Source organism: Tursiops truncatus, chromosome 10 (genome assembly GCF_011762595.2).
Source record: "Tursiops truncatus isolate mTurTru1 chromosome 10, mTurTru1.mat.Y, whole genome shotgun sequence".
Taxonomy (NCBI): domain Eukaryota; kingdom Metazoa; phylum Chordata; class Mammalia; order Artiodactyla; family Delphinidae; genus Tursiops; species Tursiops truncatus.
Window position 1 is genome coordinate 4,808,633 of NC_047043.1, and position 18,981 is coordinate 4,827,613.

Below are 18,981 nucleotides of genomic sequence, written 5' to 3' on the forward strand. Positions count from 1 at the left end.
CCACAAGGCGCAGCCAAAAAAAAAAAAAAAACTTTTAAATTATCAGCTTGGAAAACAGTAAAAACACAGTTTTGTAAAGTGTACACCCCAGGATTGGGTTAGGGAAGAGGGTTGGGTGACAAAGGTAGACGTAAGGAGAAAGTACAAGGAGACGGTTGCAATGATCCAGAGATGAAAGTGGCTTGGTCCAGCACACTGAAGAGAGCTGTAAGTAAACAAATTAGTTGAATTTTGATTCGTTGGATTACAGGTCACTGATATTTTAATATAGATTACATTAAAAACCTTATTTGGGCTCAAGTACAGCTCTCATTCACGTGCTTGGAACTGGATTTCAACCACTGTTAAATAGGAAGGACTGGCCAATTTGTTGTATCAGTCAGGAGAGGCTGGGTTATATACGTAACAAACAACCCTGTCACCTCTTTTGATTAAATAGCAAGCTTATTTCCCTCTCACCCTACTGCCCAACACAGATCGGCTCAGCATAGTCTCTTGAATCCAGGCTGACGAAGGCTCTATGCAACACACGCTTCCACAGTCACTACCATGGCAAGGAGGAAACCTGGTGAATTTTATCACTTCTGCTCACATGTAATTGGCAAAGCAATACTTGTTTCATTAATCAGTTTGGTCAGCAGGAGACATTCCCCTAGATAACATTTAACTGATACAATCCATTTTCAGAACCTAAGAATTTGATGACTCCATTAAGAGAATGCCCACAGAAAGGTTCAGACAGCAGATCTGTTCCTTTATTTATTCCACATATGTAGATGATAGATAGATAGATGGATGGATATGTATGTATACATACGCATAGGTGTACCTGTAAAAAGCACAGACGATTGAGTTAAATTTTCATGGATCCTGGATGGACACTGAAGGAGCGTTTTCTGAGTAAATACTTCACAGAGCCAGAGTTGAGCAAAAAGAAGCATAGCTTTGAAACCAGATTGTCTTGCCTGTTACTTTCTCTAGAGACTTGCCAAGATGAGTGCTCACCCTCTCGGCCGCAGGGTCCTCATATGTGAAGTGGATACAAAAGCTACCATGTCGCTCTTGCAAAATAAAGTACCTAAGAACATACTAGGTAGTCAGCAAATGGTAGCTGCTTCATCTTGTTTGCTACAGAAAAGTTTGTGATTATTTGCCTTCTATAAAAGGCATAGATAAACATCCCTACTGAGACTTCCCTGGTGGTCCAGTGGTTAAGACTTCACTTTCCAATGCAGGGGGTGCAGGTTCGATCCCTGTTCAGTGAGCTAAGAACCCACATGCCTTGGGGCCAGAAAACCAAAATGTAAAACAGAAGCAATATTGTAACAAATTCAATAAAGACTTTAAAAATGGTCCACATCAAAAAAATCTTTTAAAAAAAGCCCTACTAATCGACATTTCTGATTAAATAGTGATTAATAAACATTTTGTTTAAAATGTATGTTTGCATTCAAGACACCTCTGATTTTCTTACACTAGGACAACTCTGGCTATGTTCTCCCAGAAAAACTGATTCTGTTGAAATGTTGGAGATAGCAGTTCTACTTTCATCAACAAAGCCTTGGAATCACGAACGAATTTTGACTTCAAGAACTATTTATTTATACACTGAAATGTTTCACTTTGGAAACTAATGTTGAATCTTAAGATCAGTCAGCAATGTGCTGATATCCTACTTTAAACTGTCTAAGGTGTTAAAAGATTTTGCAGCACGTTATACCTGCAACTAATATTTTTATTCCATTTCGGTTAGTACTTTTGTACGTGTTAACACCTATTCCTTCTTTCGTGCAAGCTGAGCCTTCCATCCCTTATCACCCCTCCCCCACAATTCGGTAAGCAACGTGTTTCAATTGCTTGTTGCAATTTCAACCAGTCCTCTGCCTTGTGGCCGGTCAGTACTGATATATGATATCCACCTGTAGTAAAACGGATCCCTTGATTTTCCCTTGATGATACACAAGGAGCAGGTCCAAATGAAAATACTTTCTGCTCTAAGTCTCTTATAGTGTTAGAGGTGCTTGCTTCAGATCCTGGAAATGCAAATCTTAATCTAGAATGAGCATCTATCTACCTCAGTCAAGACCCATGGGTATCCGACTGGAGCCATGGATAATAGGCCACTACAATCCCCCTGCCAGCTACAGGCCACCGTAAGCAGTCCATGGCTGACTTTCGTCTCTGATGTTTTTGTTGACAAGCAGAACAAGCTTGTCACATTTTTAGTTTATGAGAGAGATAGCAGAAAACATCTCTTTTCTGCCCTCAAGTAGTAGAATGATGACGTTTTTATTTCTATCCAAAAATTCTTATTACATTAAACAGGAAATGTAACATAGTCATTGAAACAAATTGGAAATTTCTATGGCCATAACATTTGTGAGTTCAAATTTCATCAGAGCACAGAGAAATAGCGAAAGTACACTGGCAACATCTAAATGACACCTAATAAAGTGGCCAGAGAGAGAAAAGGAACATAAGATGACTTACTTATCCTACCTAATTCACTGTTTTATTTCAATCCCTAACTATTCCCAGTCAGCCAAATGCAGCCATTCTGTTCACCCTGAGTTTCTGATACTGGCAGCCAGTGTCATCTGGTTGTTAGTAAAGTCTTCTTTGGCTGGTCAGAAGTTTAGCAGGTGTGAAACAGAGTCCTGTTCCCTTTGCATTCTTGTCGGTCATCTGGGCGGAGCTAAGAACAATTCGAAAGATAAAAAGCACTTGCACTCACTTAGCTGAGTAGTGCCCTGTGTCTATACCCCAGATTAAATCTGTGGGCTTGTCAGGGATGGGAGAAGGGTGCTTGGGTCAGCTGCTCTCTTAAAGAATGAAAGAAATGCCCTGGCTCACTGTGGTGTGGGAGGATCCCCTCTAGCAAGGGTGAGGCTCATGACCTCTTCGACAGGCCCTCGGCTTCCCTGTCCCCAAGCTGCGTCCACGTGAACCTGGGCTCATCACTGTTCTCTTTCTCTAAAACTAAATGTTGAAATCTGTGCTGGCACATACATCAAAGGGTCCCACTAATTACCCCCTTACTACACAGACATCATATAATGAAAAAGAGTGAACTATCTGGGGGACCAGTGGCACTCTGTAGGGTTCTATCATGAAAAGAGATCTGAGCCTTTAATTCATCATCTCTAAACCGGGGTGAGTAATACCCACCCTGCCCACCACATACAGGTGATGTAAGGATCCAATCTAATGAGAACACAGCAAATAGGAACACGTTTGGGAAACTGTCAGACCTCGCCCAGATGTTAGCCAGGATTACTTAGGCCTGAGACATGCAGTAAGCTTCAGATGACTTTTTAGCCAAATTTACTACAAACATAGGAAATCTACTTGGGGTGTGATAATGCTTTTTTTTTTAAGATTTTTTTTGATGTGGACCATTTTTAAAGTTTTTATTGAATTTGTTACAATATTGCTTCTGGGTTTTTTTTATGTTTTGATTTCTTGGCCACAAGGGATGTGGGATCCTAACTCCCCAACCAGGAATCGAACCTGCACCCCCTGCATTAGAAGGCGAACTCTTAACCTCTGCACCGCCAGGGAAGTCCCTGTGATAATGCCTTGATAAAGCAAAGTATCAGGATTACAGGATGGGGGCCTCAAGTTTCCTCCACTCGGGATCAGCCCGTCTGAAGCTGTGAAAGCTCACGGGGCAGCGCAGCGGGGGCCCCGCCCACTCTTCCCTTCCCCCCCCACCGCACTCCGCCCCCTCGCAACACGCGGAGGGATGCCATCAGGACCACAGCCTCTCCCCATCCTCTGCTTGGTCTGTAACCTCTTTCAACACTGAGACCTAAGTGGGGAGCCTGGGTCTCATCACACAGGCCTCTGACAGGTGGTCCACAATTGAGGGGGACAGCCAGTAGAGAGAAGAAAGGGACTCGTAAGCTCCCCCAAAATCACCAAGGCCGAGCTGGGGAAGATTCCCTGTATCTCCTTCCATCCAGTCCCCAGATGGCCCTATGGGGACATCCCTGTCCCTACAACAGTCTAGATTCCTCATGAACCGTCCACCCACGAGTCAAGCATGTCTGATACACGGGCAGGTGCAGGGAGCACACGGCATGGACAGCGTCCTCTCTCGCCCGTCCTGTGTTTAACCTCCAGCACGCAGAAGAAACCAAAGCCACAGCCTCTGGGCCATGAGGAAGACCAACTGCTTTCGGCCCCACTGCTCCTCAGCCCAGCGGGGCACTGACTCTGTTAACACAGACATTCTCTCCTCCACCACATTTTGTTGTCTCGGGGCGTGTAAGATAGGATTCAGAACCCCTTGCCCCACTGTAAAGTGCAAGTGACTCGCCACTAGCCAAGAACTGGTGTTAATTACCGTTGATCCCGGATGAAGTTATAGACCCAAATTTCTGAAACCTCGGCCCTAAGGAGGAATGAAGCTTTACCCAGAGAAGATGACATATAAAATGGGTCCCTGCCCAGAAGAGCGTACACACTAACATGTATACAGGCAGGAGCAAAACATGTTTTTCCCATACGGCATGTTGTTGAGAGCTTGCTCTTAATGGCATAAATCTTTGTAAATCCTCCAGACTGAAAGATGAATTGAGGGAAGCGAGCGTGTATAGCAGGAGGCATTTCAGGCTGCCTGTGGGTAATGTGACGAGCCCGGAGCCTCAGACGGGAGTGTCCGTGTGGAGGGTCCCCCCAGGAGAGGCAGGTGTTGCTGCTGCTGAAGAAGGCCTGTCCCCTCTGAGAGCCACCAGGCAGCCCGGCCCGCGGTTCACCTCCTGGCGTCTCCCCTTCCCAAGAAGAGCATGCTGGTGCCAAGCAGCACTGTGGCGAGGCCGGGCCTGAGTCAGCATTGTGTCCCCAGCACCTAATGCCAACCCAGGCACACACATTGCATGAACAGGTAAATTAAGTAATGCACCTGCAGAAAACAGCCCTCCCCAAGGAGCTTCCGTTCCAGGACAAACATGAGATGCATCCTCGGTCACTTTTATAAATGAGTGTCTTAATTGTGTCACGCTCCCAAAACGTGATCACTGAGTTACAGTTTGTTCAAGCTGAAAAGAATCTTAGAGACTGACTAGTGTGACCATTTCCTCTTCCCCATGAGAAATCTGATCGATTCCACCAAGTGGGGAATATCTCAATTACTTGCCAAAATAAAACCTCAGTAACCCAAAGGCAAGTGACTTGCCCAGGGTAGCATAAGGACAACAAAAATCTGGCTAGACCTCAGGATGGTCTTCATTAAGAGGTTTTCTCCAGGTGTTTACATTGTAAATTCTACAAGGTCAGGGAGTATATCCATTGGTGAGAAAGAGATCAGCTTAGTTTGGGTTTTTGTGTTTGTTGGTTAGTTGGTTGGTTCTGTTATTTTCTAGGTTATAAAGATATATACCTAGCACCAAGCAATTCTTTTAAATTCTTTTAAACTTAACATTTACTGAATAGCTGTTACCTGTAAGGTGCTCCAATAGGTGCCCTAGAGGGATTCAAAGGTGAATTCAGTATCCCTGCCCCCAGAGGCTCTTGATTTCATGAGAGGTCAGACAAACATGTGCAAATGATCCTGATACAGCCCGATGCGGGGTAGACCCTGGCACCCACTATAGTGGAGGAACAAGGTTCAGAGAGAAAAGGAACTGGAGGGACTGGGCCCAGCAGGTGGAGAGGAAGGAGGTGACCAGGCCTTGAATGGTGGATGGAGATTCAACAGGCAGATGGAAGACAGCAGGCGTATTTCTCATGAAGGAATCAGCGTGGGCTAAAGCAAGGGACAGAAGGAAATACTTTTTATTTTGCACCAACGGTGTGCTGGGCACTTTAAAAGTAGAATCATTTGGAACTCACAGCAACCCAATGAATTAGGTGCTTCCGTTTTCCAGAGAAGGAAACCGAACCTTGGAAGGATTAATAATGTGGCGAGTGAGAGTCAAGATTATATAACACACGTGGGGCAAAGCCAGGCTATAAAGCCCCGAGGGGCGCCGCCAGCGTCATGCTTCAGCCACCGCAGGAGGCTGCCTCTCTGGGGGAGGGCACATTTCAGGGACAGCGTGGCTGGTTCACGGGACCGGCGAGGAAAGTGGAACCAGACTGGAGAATGAGGAAGATGAGAGAGGAAGCAGGGGGAGAGGAGGAAGACCGAGTAAGGGCTCTGTTTCTGCTTGTTTTTTAAGGTGGGGGAAATCAGAGTGAGGCTCAGGGGAAGGGGGGTGGAAGGCGAGGAACAACAACAGAGCCAGATCACAGGGCGGGGCAGACGGCAGAGCCTTGGGAAGAAAAGGAACACCTCCTGCCCAAAACAGGATGAAAGGAGAGGAGGATGAGAAAAAGAAGGAAGGAAGGAAGGGTGGAAGGAAGGAAGGAAGGAAGGACGGAAGGAAGGAAGGAAAGACAGAAGAAAGGACGGAAGGAAGGAAGGGTGGAAGGAAGGAAGGAAGGAAGGGTGGAAGGAAGAAAGGGTGGAAGGAAGGGTGGAAGAGAGGGAGGGAGGAAAGGCGGGAGGCTGGAAGGGTCTCAGCAGTGCTGAGGGCTGGGTTTCTCAACCAGTCTAGTGAAGAGGTCTATTCCGGGACAGGAGGCGAGCAGGGTCAGCTAGGGCTTGGGCAGAGTGGAAAAGATGCAGAGCAGCTGTCGTGGGAATCTGATAGGAGCTAAAAATGGAGTTCAAGGAAGATGGCCATGGGCGTGGGGAGAGTCCGACGGCAGGAACGGGCAGTGGGTCCGATTACTTTGGGAGCCCCGAGTCTCTTCAACAGAACTCAGCAGAGTGGGATCAGGAGAAGATGAGAGGGTCGTCCGGGAAGACACAGAGGAAGGTCAAGAGGGAAAGGGAATCGGACACTCTTGAGAACTTTGCCAAAACGGCTTTACCAAGGGGCCCAAACACAGCAGGGAGGGAGGGAACAGATACAACCAGGATGGGTCCAAGATGCCCTAAAATAGGGAGGGCTCCAGGGGCCACAATGAAGGCAAAGAAGAGGTTTCGTGGGAATGCGTGAACGGACAATGGAAGGACATGTGGCCGGGGCTGTAGAGGCCAATTCAGAGATGAAGATCTCAAAGGTGGCGCCCCCTGAGGGGCGATAAGGTCCAGGGTGTGGCCTAGGAGAGAGATGCAGGAGGTGAAGGAGAAGCCGAAGGAGGACGATGGGAGGGGAGGAGGGTGGGGGTGGGGCAGGAGGAGCCACTTGCTGACGTCATCCGCCAAACGCACAGCAAGGAGAGAGGCTGAGCACAGGCTGGACGGAGACGAGAAAGCAAAGGAGGAGCTGGCTTATTAACAGGGACATTCAGCTGCATTTCTAGTGAAATAGCATCACGACCAGCGCTGTTCCCCACCCACCCCACCCCTAGAAAGAAAAAGCAAGTAAAACAGGCTTCGTAGAGTTCTCCCCGAGAAGCTGAGATCCAGGAAAGTGCGCGGTGAGAAGGGAAGGAGGCTGAGGAAGGGTATAAAGCATCGTGGGTGGCAAACTGCCGAGGCTGAGAGCCTCAGGTTTAGAAAGTGTCTACTTCTTTGACCTTCTGCCTTAGACAAAGCCAACCAGCCATGTATCCTGTGTCCAGAGTGCAAGAAAAGGGGCCTCGGGGCATCCCACCCCTACTCACAGCAGGAGCTCCAGACCCACCCCCACGGCTGGCTTCCTCACCAACTGCTCCAGGCCTTCAGGGCCACTCCCCCCAGCCCAAGTTCAGCCTTTTGACCTGGAAACAGGTTTGACTCCACCTGGTTTGACCTTGGTCCTCTCTTGAACACAACTCGAGACTCACTGTGGCAAGCACCTGCAGCCCTGCCGTCCTCGCCTGCTTCAAGAGAACATTTAGTAAAGGCTAACGTTTGCTGGCGCTTAGTTCCTGCATGGCATGGGCTGGAGAAGCCCGTGGAAGTCATTCCATTCCGCTGTGATTCCTCTTATAACATTTCCACCCAAAAATGCCCCACTGCTGCGTCAACACCCCAGAGCCTGGAAACTTGCTCTGCGTGACACAGGCCGCCTCGCTGCTGAACGGCTCTACTGGAAACTTGCCGTTCCCAAATCTTTCTTTCCTTCACAGCCATTAAAACAAGCCACATTCTTTTCCCATCGGATAGGAATCTGAAGACAGCCATCACATCTCAACGGAGCCTCTTCCTTCCAGGAGAAACAGCACCAAGTCTTCACACTTCTCATAAGACACCAGCTCAGCTCCCTTCACCACCCTGCCTGTTCCACCTGCCTGTGTGCTCCCCACATAACCAGCGGCAATGCTGCGAGACGTCTGACGGTGGGCCAGCCAGTTCCCAAGCCCTTGCTGCACGTTAACTCGCTGAATCCTCACTTCAGTGCTGTGTGCTATTGTTGGCACCGTTGTTATTCCCGTTGTACACCTGAGAAAACTGCGGCAGGGAGCAGTAAACAACGTGCCCAGTGCCATGACCAACAGCAGAGCCAGGAGTCAAGTCCAGGCAACCGGATGTGCTCATACCCCCGTGCCAGTGGCTCTCAAAGTTGGCAGCCACTGGAATCACCCTGGGAAGTTCTAAAAACTACCAAGCCCGCGATCAACCCCAGAGACTGATTTACTGGGCTGTGGTGATCTGGGCATCCCAAGGTTTCAAAGGTGTCTGGTGATGGCAGCATACAGGCAAGGCTGACGCCGACTCTGCCGTGAGACGACGGCACCCCCGGCAGTCTGGCCGGTGCCGGCTGGGCTGGATTAGAGGGGAGCGATGGAAATTTCCAAGCTTCCCTGGTGGAGGATAACTCAGGGACAGTCCCAGACATGGGTGACGAGAGCCAGCCTTGCAGGAAGGCTAAGTAAACAGTCACTCAGCTGCTGTGAGTTTAGACACACCGGGAGGCCCTCATTCTCAAAAAAAAAAAAAAGATAAGAGCAAGAAGACACAAAGCCTCCCTGGACCGGACACTGGCCTCAAGGGCTTCCTCTGGGAAGGACTCATATGGATGACAAAGCCCACCTTGGGCCCAGAGCCACCGTCTCCTCAAAGGAGCAGCTTCCTCTGCAGCTGCCAACTTCCTGACCTCCCCTCAAAGCCAGAGATGGACGGAGCATTTACCCTCTCTTCACTGACTTGTGAATTCACTCGAAGAAGCACTGGGGCTGCTGGCTCCAGAGGCCAAGAAAAGCCTGGATACGTTCTCCAGCCCCGCCTCCAAAGGGCCCTCAGGACACTTCCCATCCATCAGACGTCCGCAGTGGGCTCTCCCACTGTGCCCCTCTTTCCCTCCCCTGTATTGTCTGTGGCCCCTAAACTCAGGTTATTTCTTTTGCGGGGGGGGGCATACCACACTGCTTGCAGGATCTCAGTTCCCCGACCAGGGATCGAACCCGCACCCTCGGCAGTGAAAGCACAGAGTCCTAACCACTGGACTGCCAGGAAATTCCCAGGTTATTTCTTTCTAAAGCATGAGCGTGTTTCATCAGTTAAAGATTGGCCATTGGATGTTCCCTGGTTGTTAATGGAAACTTCCACATCCCTCAGTTCCTTGAACTTGCTCCTCCCGGACTGCACCACAGTGCCAGGGCATAGGACAGCCGACCCTGAGCTGCCCGCCGGGAAAGGGTGGCCCTTTTCCTCCACCTTGCCTCCCCCTCCTCCCTGCACACCCCAGACGGGTAGGGCGACCTGAGGGGGAATAAGAGAGCGACTCCCCTCACCCCCAAGCCCATTCATATTTAATGCAAACATCTGAATGCAAATTAACTCCACTTTTGTTTTACTCCCTTTCCTCCCTGTCCCTCTCTAATGTAAACCGCCTTTCATCCAAGACAGGTGCTTCCCTCAGCTAGAAACATGGAGAGAGGCACAAGGATGGCGCTGCATGCAACTGGAGCAGATCCTATAGCTCCAAACTCCGTATTTTTAGGATATTTCCAAATGGGAATGTGTCTCGGGGGAATTTATTCTCTGTGGAGGTCAGAGACTCGTGGGAGTCTCAACCTGGGAGAGGAATTTTGCAAACAGGCATAGAATACTAGTGGCCTGGAAGCCCCTAAAAATAATCTGTTCCCAAACCTGTAAATCCTCTTTTTCTACAGCTGAGAAAAAGTGGAGGTTTGGTAGACAGCTCTGTTCCCATCCCTCCACAGTCTATGACCCTGTGGCTGTTTCCTGGTCCGTTGTCGCCGAGACTGAGATGCTTTGGGTTTAAAGAAACGGAGGAGTGGGGAAAAAGGAGAGCAAGAAAGGCAAATATTGATATAAATATATCTATTTGTTTGAGATGGCAAAAGAATAGGTAGTTGCTTGAGGAGTAAGAAAATTGGACGGCTGTGGGATATTTATTAATGAGCTATTTACGTTTCTGATAAGAACGTAAGGCTAGTGTCGAGTTCATTCACTGTAAGGGGTATAGCCAATAGAGATACTGGCTAGGGCCATATTTTTGCAGAAAAGAGAGTAATGGCAAAGAAGCAGTCCGGCAAGTGTCTGTTTACTGTTGATTGCATTTCATTTTTTGCCTCTCTCTGTGTGTGTGTGTACATGCGCGCACACACAAATTCAAGAGCTGTGAGCATTCTCTTGTGTGAATGGTGTGTTTGTGCATAAACGATGTCAGGAACTGGGGCCAGAGAACAAATCTGTTGACATAGTTCTTCCCAAATCCTCACAAAACATCTGAGAGGACAAAGACACCGTAATTCTTTAAGAAGTGCTTTTGAAACCAAAACACTAATTCAAAAAGATACATGCACCCTTATGTTTGCTGCAGCACTTACAACAGCCAAGATATGGAAACAACCTAAGTGCCCATCAACAGCTGAATGGATAAAGAAGACGTGGCATATATCTACAGTGGAATACGACCCAGCCATTAAAAAGATGAAATCTTGCCATTTGCAGCAACATGGATGGACCTTCAGAGTATTATGCTGAGTGAAACAAGTCAGATGGAGAAAGACAAACACTATATGATTTCACTATATGTGGAATCTAAAAAACTAATAAACAAACAAACAAAAACAAGTGAAGAAAAAAACAAAATAGACACATAAAACAGAGTAGTGGTTACAGGAGGAGGAGGAGGGGGAGGGCAAAATGGGTAAAGCGGATCAACTGTATGGTAATTTTTGGTGGTGAGCGTGCTGTAGTATAGACAGAAGTAGAAATACAAAGTTGTACACATGAAACTTACATACTGTTGTAAATCAACATTACCTCAATTTTTAAAAATGCCTGCTAGATTTACGAGGGATAAATATCTTCCAGAACAAAGAGATAAAAACACCCAAACCAGCTAACTGGTACAGCCAAGGTCACACAACAAGTCAGGGGTGCAGCCATGGAGAGAAACCCTTCACTGCCGACTCCTCACCCCAGCGTGTATACTCGGTGTGTTCACCCATTCAGAGGAGGGGTGATGACCCACTGAGGTGAGTCTGGGATCACAGTCGGGGACGTTACTCTCCAGCTGTCCGTCGGGACATTTCAACAGCAGCATCAGGCAAGGAGAAGAAAACGGTGCAAAGAGGGATAAGGGAAAACGGAGCAAAAAAGGGCAGAATGACACGGGTTGTTCTCATTGTTGGATCCAGAGTTAATTTTTAAACTCCCAGCTGGAAAGTAGAATCAGTAACAAAGGCGACTTATGCAAATAGAAACTTAATTTGCACTCTTGACACTTTTTAATGGGAAGTGAGGGAGAGAGAATAAAACCCGAAACACCTTGATCTATAACCACAATAGAAATGTTTTCTTTGCAGACATGTGCAAAATAAGGGCGTTTCAGTGGAAATGAAATGATGCCTGAAAGAAAGTTAAGTAATGGCATCAACGAGCATGGATGATACTTCCTTCCACCGGAGGTTCACTCTACAGCAAGACTTGGCTAAAGTGGTACCCGAATCAGGCTTTGGGAGTCATGGAAACAAAGAGCAAATACTAACCTTTTATAAGGGCCTTTTTTTGCTATGGTTTAGTGGAATCAACTAGGTCACTATGTTATTTGGAATCTAAATGAGCAAAGGCTTGTATCACCTCCATAAGGTCATTGTGAAGAATTCATGAAGTTGTAAGGACTCATGGAGAATTTTAAGTCTCTCACACGAAGATAATGTGAGAAATACAGGATGATAATCATAAAAATAACTGTGGCTAGGCAGAGAAAGGGTGGCAATTGTACGCAGTGTGAAAAATCCTCAACCTAATCATATTTACGTCAGGAACACTAAATATCATTTTGGGGATATTTACTCTAAAAAGTAAAATTCAGCCAGTTCTTTTTGGCTGGTGGAGAGGTCCAGCGCATACTGGGATTCTCAACTGGAGGGCACACACTCTATCAGAGGCCTATCTGAATCTGGAGATGGGGTGACAAAGGATGTGTAATTTGTATATTTATCAACAGAAAATACACATTTTAGAAGGTTAAAAAGCAAACAAGTGAACAATCCCGCCCGCTTAAAGCCTTGCTACCCAGCAGCGGTCAGGAACAGCGGCAGCAGCGTTTCCTGGGGCCTTGTTTGAAATGGGAAATCTCAGTTCCCACCCAGACCGAAAGAATCCGAATCTGCAGTTTTCAAGATCCTCAGGAGATTCACATGCACATGAAAGTCTGAGAAAGTTTGAAGTCCCTCTGCTGTGTGTCAGCCAACAAACTCACCGCACACCCACCACGGGGTATTAGAAAAGGAGCTTCAGTGCCAACAAGAATATTGGGGGCTGGATGGACAGTTGACAAAAGCCAAGTGGCTTTTCCATCTAGCCTCCTAAAAGGAGCTGTCAGCCCCATTTCTTATTTTGTGCATGGTCCTAACTCTTCTTGCTCTTTGCACTAACTTTGGGATACATTCTATCACAAGTTGGCTATTTTCTCTTAAATTACAGGATAGGACATTTGGCCAGTCCTTAACTATTATGAACATATGTGCCTCTAAGCTCTTCCTATATAGGACACATCTACACTTTTTGAGAAATTTCTACTAGGCAGGCTTTGCTTTTGCCATTTGGTATCTGTGCCCCATTGGCGTGTGTTAACAGAGCCACTGACAATCCTTTCAGAGCTGGGTAACCACACATCCCAGCTGGATGTACTCCTTCCCTATTTGGGGCTTTTCTAATCCTCACTACTATCAACAGGTGTTGTGGATATTTCTGTGCACAGGACTAACTTTCCCCTTTTGGGTTATTTCCTGGGGTTATACTCCCCCAAAATGATAAGGCACAGCTCCCGACTTTGAGGGTCTTTATGAGTTGTGCCGTGCAAGGGTGGCAACATCGAGGGTCCGAAAGGTGGGCAGGTGCCGGGCAGAGGTACCCCAACGTGCTGGATCAGACTCCAGGTACCCCGTCCCCTCCTCTCCGCCCTGCTCTCAGCGCGGTTGCTGGTCCTCATGAACTGTATCCAAGGTTCCCTCGCCTCCTGGCTTCCTAGAGGGCTGACCAGTGCAGGGCTCCAGGAGGAGGTGGGGGAATGGGAGGGGAGGAGGGGGACTCCGTCCCTGGCAGGCCACAGGCTGTCAGTTTATGTGCTCCCCAGCCAAAGCTCCCCTCAGGGGTCCTCTCTGGGCTCCGGGAACCCCTTCTTTGTCTTGGCCCTGCAGGCTTGGAGCTGGCCATGGTTTCCGACGCTAGCCCACATGCTCCACCTTCTCGTGTTGGTTTTCCGTAACCCTGCCTACACCTCTGTAAACAGTCTGCCATTAAGTTCTCCTCAATGACCTATTTAGACTACACCTTCTGTTTGCTGCCAGGAGCCTGAGTGATGTGCCAGAGGCTGGGGGACAAGAGCCAGGGGACCCTAACCAATGGGGGACGGGGCACGGGAGTCTTGCCAGAAGGTGTCTGCTAGGCTGCAACCCATTAGGCAAGGACACGTTAGCCAGGCATAGGGGGCAGGGGAAGGAGGAAACATCAGGTACAAAACAGAGAGTGCAGAGACTAGAGCATTCAAGAACCTCCTAGAGGGCTTCCCTGGTGGCGCGGTGATTGAGAGTCCGCCTGCCGATGCAGGGGACACGGGTTCGTGCCCCGGTCCGGGAAAATCCCACATGCCGCGGAACGTCTATGCCCATGAGCCATGGCCGCTGAGCCTGCGCATCCGGAGCAAACATTCACATAAAAATAAACAAAGAATTCTTACAACTCAACAATAAGAAAACAAACAACCTGATTTTAACAGGGGCCACCTCACCAAGGGAAATATACAGATAAGCATATGAAAAAAGCACATGAGAAAGTGCTCCACATAAAGCCATCAGGGAAATACAAACTAAAACACTGAGGTACCGCTACACGCCTACTGGAATAGCCAAACTCCAGAACACTGACACCACCAAATGCTAATGAGGACGTGGCGCCACAGGAACTCTCCTGCAGGCTGGCGGGAATGCAAAACGGGACAGTGACTTTGCAGGGCAGTTCAGCAGTTTCTTACAAACGTAAACATACTCTTACCATACGATCCAGCAATCACACTCCTTGGTGTTACCCAAAGGAGATGAAAACTTATGTGCACACAAAAGGCTATACAAGGATGTTTCCATCACCTTTATTCATAACTGCCAAAACGTGGAAGCAACCAAGATGTCCTTTGGTGTGTGAATGGATAAACTGTGACACATTCACACAATGGAATATTATTCAGCACTAAAAAGAAATGAGCATGAAAAGATATTGAGGCAACTTAAATGCATATTGCTAAGTGAAAGAAAATCTGCAAAGGCTACGTACTGCATGCTTCTAACTATACGACATTCTGGAAAAGGAAGAACTATGGAGACAATAAAAAGCTTAGTAGTTGCCGAATAAGCGGAGCAAAGATTTTCAGGGCAGTGAGAATACTCTCTGATACCGTAACGACTGACACCTGGCATTATGTCACCAGCAAAGCCCACCAACAATTCCCAGGAAATAAAAACAGACTCTGGGTAATAAAATAAAGTCTAACCTTTTCTTTTCCTTTGTGCTCAGTGTAGCTTCACTTGCTCACAGGGGGCCGTGTGCAGAGCTCTCACACCCGGCTCTTCAGACGACCAGAGTTCCTGACGCACAACGGCGGTACCAGCACCTCAGCTCGGGCTGCACAGGACACCGCCATTCAAGACGGCAGGCGGTACCAGCACCTCAGCTCGGGCTGCACAGGACACCGCCATTCAAGGCGGCAGCCGTGAGCTGTCTGCACAGACGCTGCACACAACACGCAATCCAAGATGGCGGCCGCACTGTGATCTGGAGCCTGAGCAGCGGTAGCGGTTGCGCCTGCGCCTGCGCCTACGCCTACGCCTACGGCTACGCCTACGTCTACCCGGCAAAACCCCCGGCCCCGCCCCCTAACGGCTCTACGTAAAGCAGCCCCGCCCATGGCTTGGCGGGGGAGGGTGTGCTCTAGAGCCGGAGCTCACACCTCCCCGTCCTCTAATAAGAGAATAACGCTTTGCTCTGCTCTGAAGCAAACTCGCTCTTGTCCTGTTGACGAGAGCACGGTACCAGGCAGGAGGACCCTTGTTGGGGCCCAATTGGAAAGGGTAACAGTTGTAAATTTGTCTAAACCCATAGAACGTACAACACCAGGCACAGTGCACCCTAACGTAAAGAATGGGCTTTGGGTGAGTGTGATGTGTCAGTGTTTTATTCATTGACTGCTAAGAAATGTACCACTCAGTTGCGGGGTGTTGACAGTGGAGGACGTCATGCGTGTGTGGGGCAGGGAACATCCGGTAAATGTCTGTACCTTCCACTGACCTTTGCTGTGAACCTAGAACTGCCCTAAAAATATTGTCTTAACAAAAAAAGGAAAAATAGTCTTATTCATAATGGAGGAGAAAACAAAGTATCTTTGAATAAATAGATACAAGAAACATAAAACTTTAAGTAAGGTATAGAATTTTATTAAATGACATAAAACAAAATGATCCTGGATGGGAAAACAATGAAATACTATGTATCCTCCAAAGATAATATAATGATTTATTAAGAGTTCCAATTAGGGGCTTCCCTGGTGGCACAGTGGTTGGGAGTCCGCCTGCCAATGCAGGGAACAGGGGTTCGTGCCCTGGTCCGGGAAGATCCCATATGCCGCAGGGCGGCTGGGCCCGTGAGCAATGGCCGCTGAGCCTGCGCGTCCAGAGCCTGTGCTCCGCAACGGGAGAGGCTACAACAGTGAGAGGCCCGCGTACCGCAAAAAAAAAAAAAAAAACTAGACACAATTGGAAAGTCTATCCATAGGACTGAATAAATTATAGCAAAGTTTTGTGTATAATATTATGCAACTGAAATGATTTAGGCCTCAATATATTGATCTGGGAAGATAGCCGTGCTATATTGCTAAGTGAAAAACATTGCAAAATAATGGGTATGATATGACTCCACTTCTTTAATATAAAACAATATGACATATGATTTGCATTTCTGTACAATAGGAAATCAAAAAAATCACATCCAATTCTGCAAAGATGGAGGAGAAACTGGAAGAAAGGAGGGGAGAGGATTAAATGGGTTTTTTTATGCCGTTCTGTATTGTTTAAAATTGTTTCAATCGGACTTCCCTGGTGGCGCAGTGGTTAAGAGTCCGCCTGCCGATGCAGGGGACACGGGTTCGTGCCCCGGTCCGGGAAGATCCCACATGCCGCGGAGCGGCTGGGCCCATGAGCCATGGCCGCTGAGCCTGCGCGTCCGGAGCCTGTGCTCCGCAACGGGAGAGGCCACAACAGTGAGAGGCCCGCGTACCGCAAAAACAAAAACAAAACAAAAAAATTGTTTCAATCAACATGTGGTACTTTTATAATAAAAAAAAAATCATAAAAGGCCAAGAGACTTGTGTACCAGGTAGAAAAAGTTCTGCCTATTTTTTTATATCCACGATGAAAGAAGCAGCGCCAGGCAGAGGGAAGCTCCAGCCCCAGCTGCCCAGGTGGGGAGGGGGAAATGAAGGCCTGTGGCCTCCTTCCAGGCTTGCAATTTAGAGGACGTCCAAGCTGGCCGTCCTGCAAAGTATCAGAGTCAGTGTCCTATGGCGTCCCATAGCACCAGGCCACCAGTCCTAACACACCAGGGCAGAGACCCGTGACCAGCACCCAAATCCTGTTCTTCAACCAAGGTCACTGTCTTCACTCACAAGGTCACACTGTGGTCCCCATGCCTTTGGCCTCCAGGTCTACCTTCACCGGGAGAAAAGAAAAATTAAATCTTCAGCTCTTATAAACGACTCCAATAAACTCAAACTCGTGTTATGAAATTCCTTTTAAGAAATAAATAATTGAAACGTTGACACTTGGTGACATTTGCTTACTCAAATCTGCGTGTTGGTGAATGGCCTTGACTTCCGTTTCCGAGGAATCGCAGGTCAACCTGCTACAAACGTGGCTCCTCGTAAACTAAGAAGGGAGGTCAGAACTCACAACTGCGCTGGCTTTTTTAAAAACTTTTTTTTTGGGGGGGTATTGCTATTTACCTCATCCATGTGATTATTCATTTGTTGAATTTAAGTGGAAGGAAAATTTGAGACTCACGCAAAGAGAGGAACCTTTTATGGAGACTTCCATCTGGGGAACAGATTTATGAGGCTTTTTGGGACCCAGAATAACTTTACTGTGATGAAGCACGAGGCAGGGCCACCCCTCCCCCCGCCCCAGCCCCCCAAACTGAGCGCGTGGGGCTCGGAAAACCGAACGCAGAAAGATACCCAGATGGAAGGGTTCAGGGGCCATTCTGGTTGAGACCTGAATAAAGCCAACCTTTTTAGAGTTAAATAGAACTGAGCTATCCTTTAAGTGCTGAGCTTTTTTTTTTTTTAATGACCTCAACCATGCGGCTGCTCTGGGCTTTAGAAGCTCAGTTTGAAATCCAGGGAAGGAAGTGACAGAGCGATGTGGCAGGGCAGCTGCCAGTCTCCAGCGAACATGTGCAGGATGTCACAAAAAGGCACGGGAGCTCCAGGAGCCCAGCATCGTGCCCAAGCGGATCCTTCCCCTCCAAATCACGCAGTGGCGAGCAAACAGAAACTCAACGGCGTGACGTGGGCTGAAATTGAATTAAAAGTGGGCGATTTCATAGCAAGATTCAAAGTAGGAAGTAAGGTAGCTTTGCCACAAGTTTATTGTCAGAAACATCTTTCCAATCATTTTTTGTTTGGCTTCACAATACAATATTGAAAAGGGGACCCCAAAGTGCTCTGCTGGGAGACTGGAAAGCATTCGACCCCTCAGTGCTAAAGATGACGCACCACGGGAAAGCAAGCAGACAAAACTGAAAGCAGGGGCTCGAACAGAAACAACAGGAGCCTAGGAGTTCCCTGGTGGTCCAGTGGTTAGGGCTCCTCGTTCTCACTGCCGAGGGCCTGGGTTGGGGAACGAGAATCCCAGAGGCCGCGTGGTGCATCAAAAAACAAAACGAACAAAAAAAGAAAAACAAGGAAATGGCAGGGGCCTGAGCCAGAAGCTGGAAGTGATGATCGCCAAACTATTCGCAGAAAGCAGAAACAACCTGAGTGTCCATCCACTGATGAATCAATAGACCAAATGGGCTGTATTCATACAGTGGAATATGATTCAGCCTGAAAAAAGGAAGGAAGTTCTGACACACACTACACCATGGATGAACCTTAAGGACATTATGCTCAGTGAAATAAGCCGTCACAAAAGGACAAATACTACATTATCCCACCGATATGAGGTCCCTAGAGGTAATCAAATCCCTAGAGACAGAAGGTAGAAGGGTGGCTGCCAGGGGCTGGGAGGACAGAGGAATGGGGAGTTAGTGTTTAATGGGGACAGAGGTTCAGTTTGGGAAGACGAAAAGGTTTTAGAGATGGATGATTGCACAACAAAGTGAATGTACTTAGTACCACTGACCTGTATACTTAAAAATGGTTAAAATGATCAATGTTATGTTATATATATTTTAGCAGAATAGAAAATTAAGCAGGCAAGGCTCCATTTTTCATCAATTCAACAAGCACTCTTTGCATATCTATTCCACGCTAAGGACGCGTGCGAACAAAGCCACACAGTGAGAATACAGGATTAATAATCCAGTTCGGGTTGGCTCAC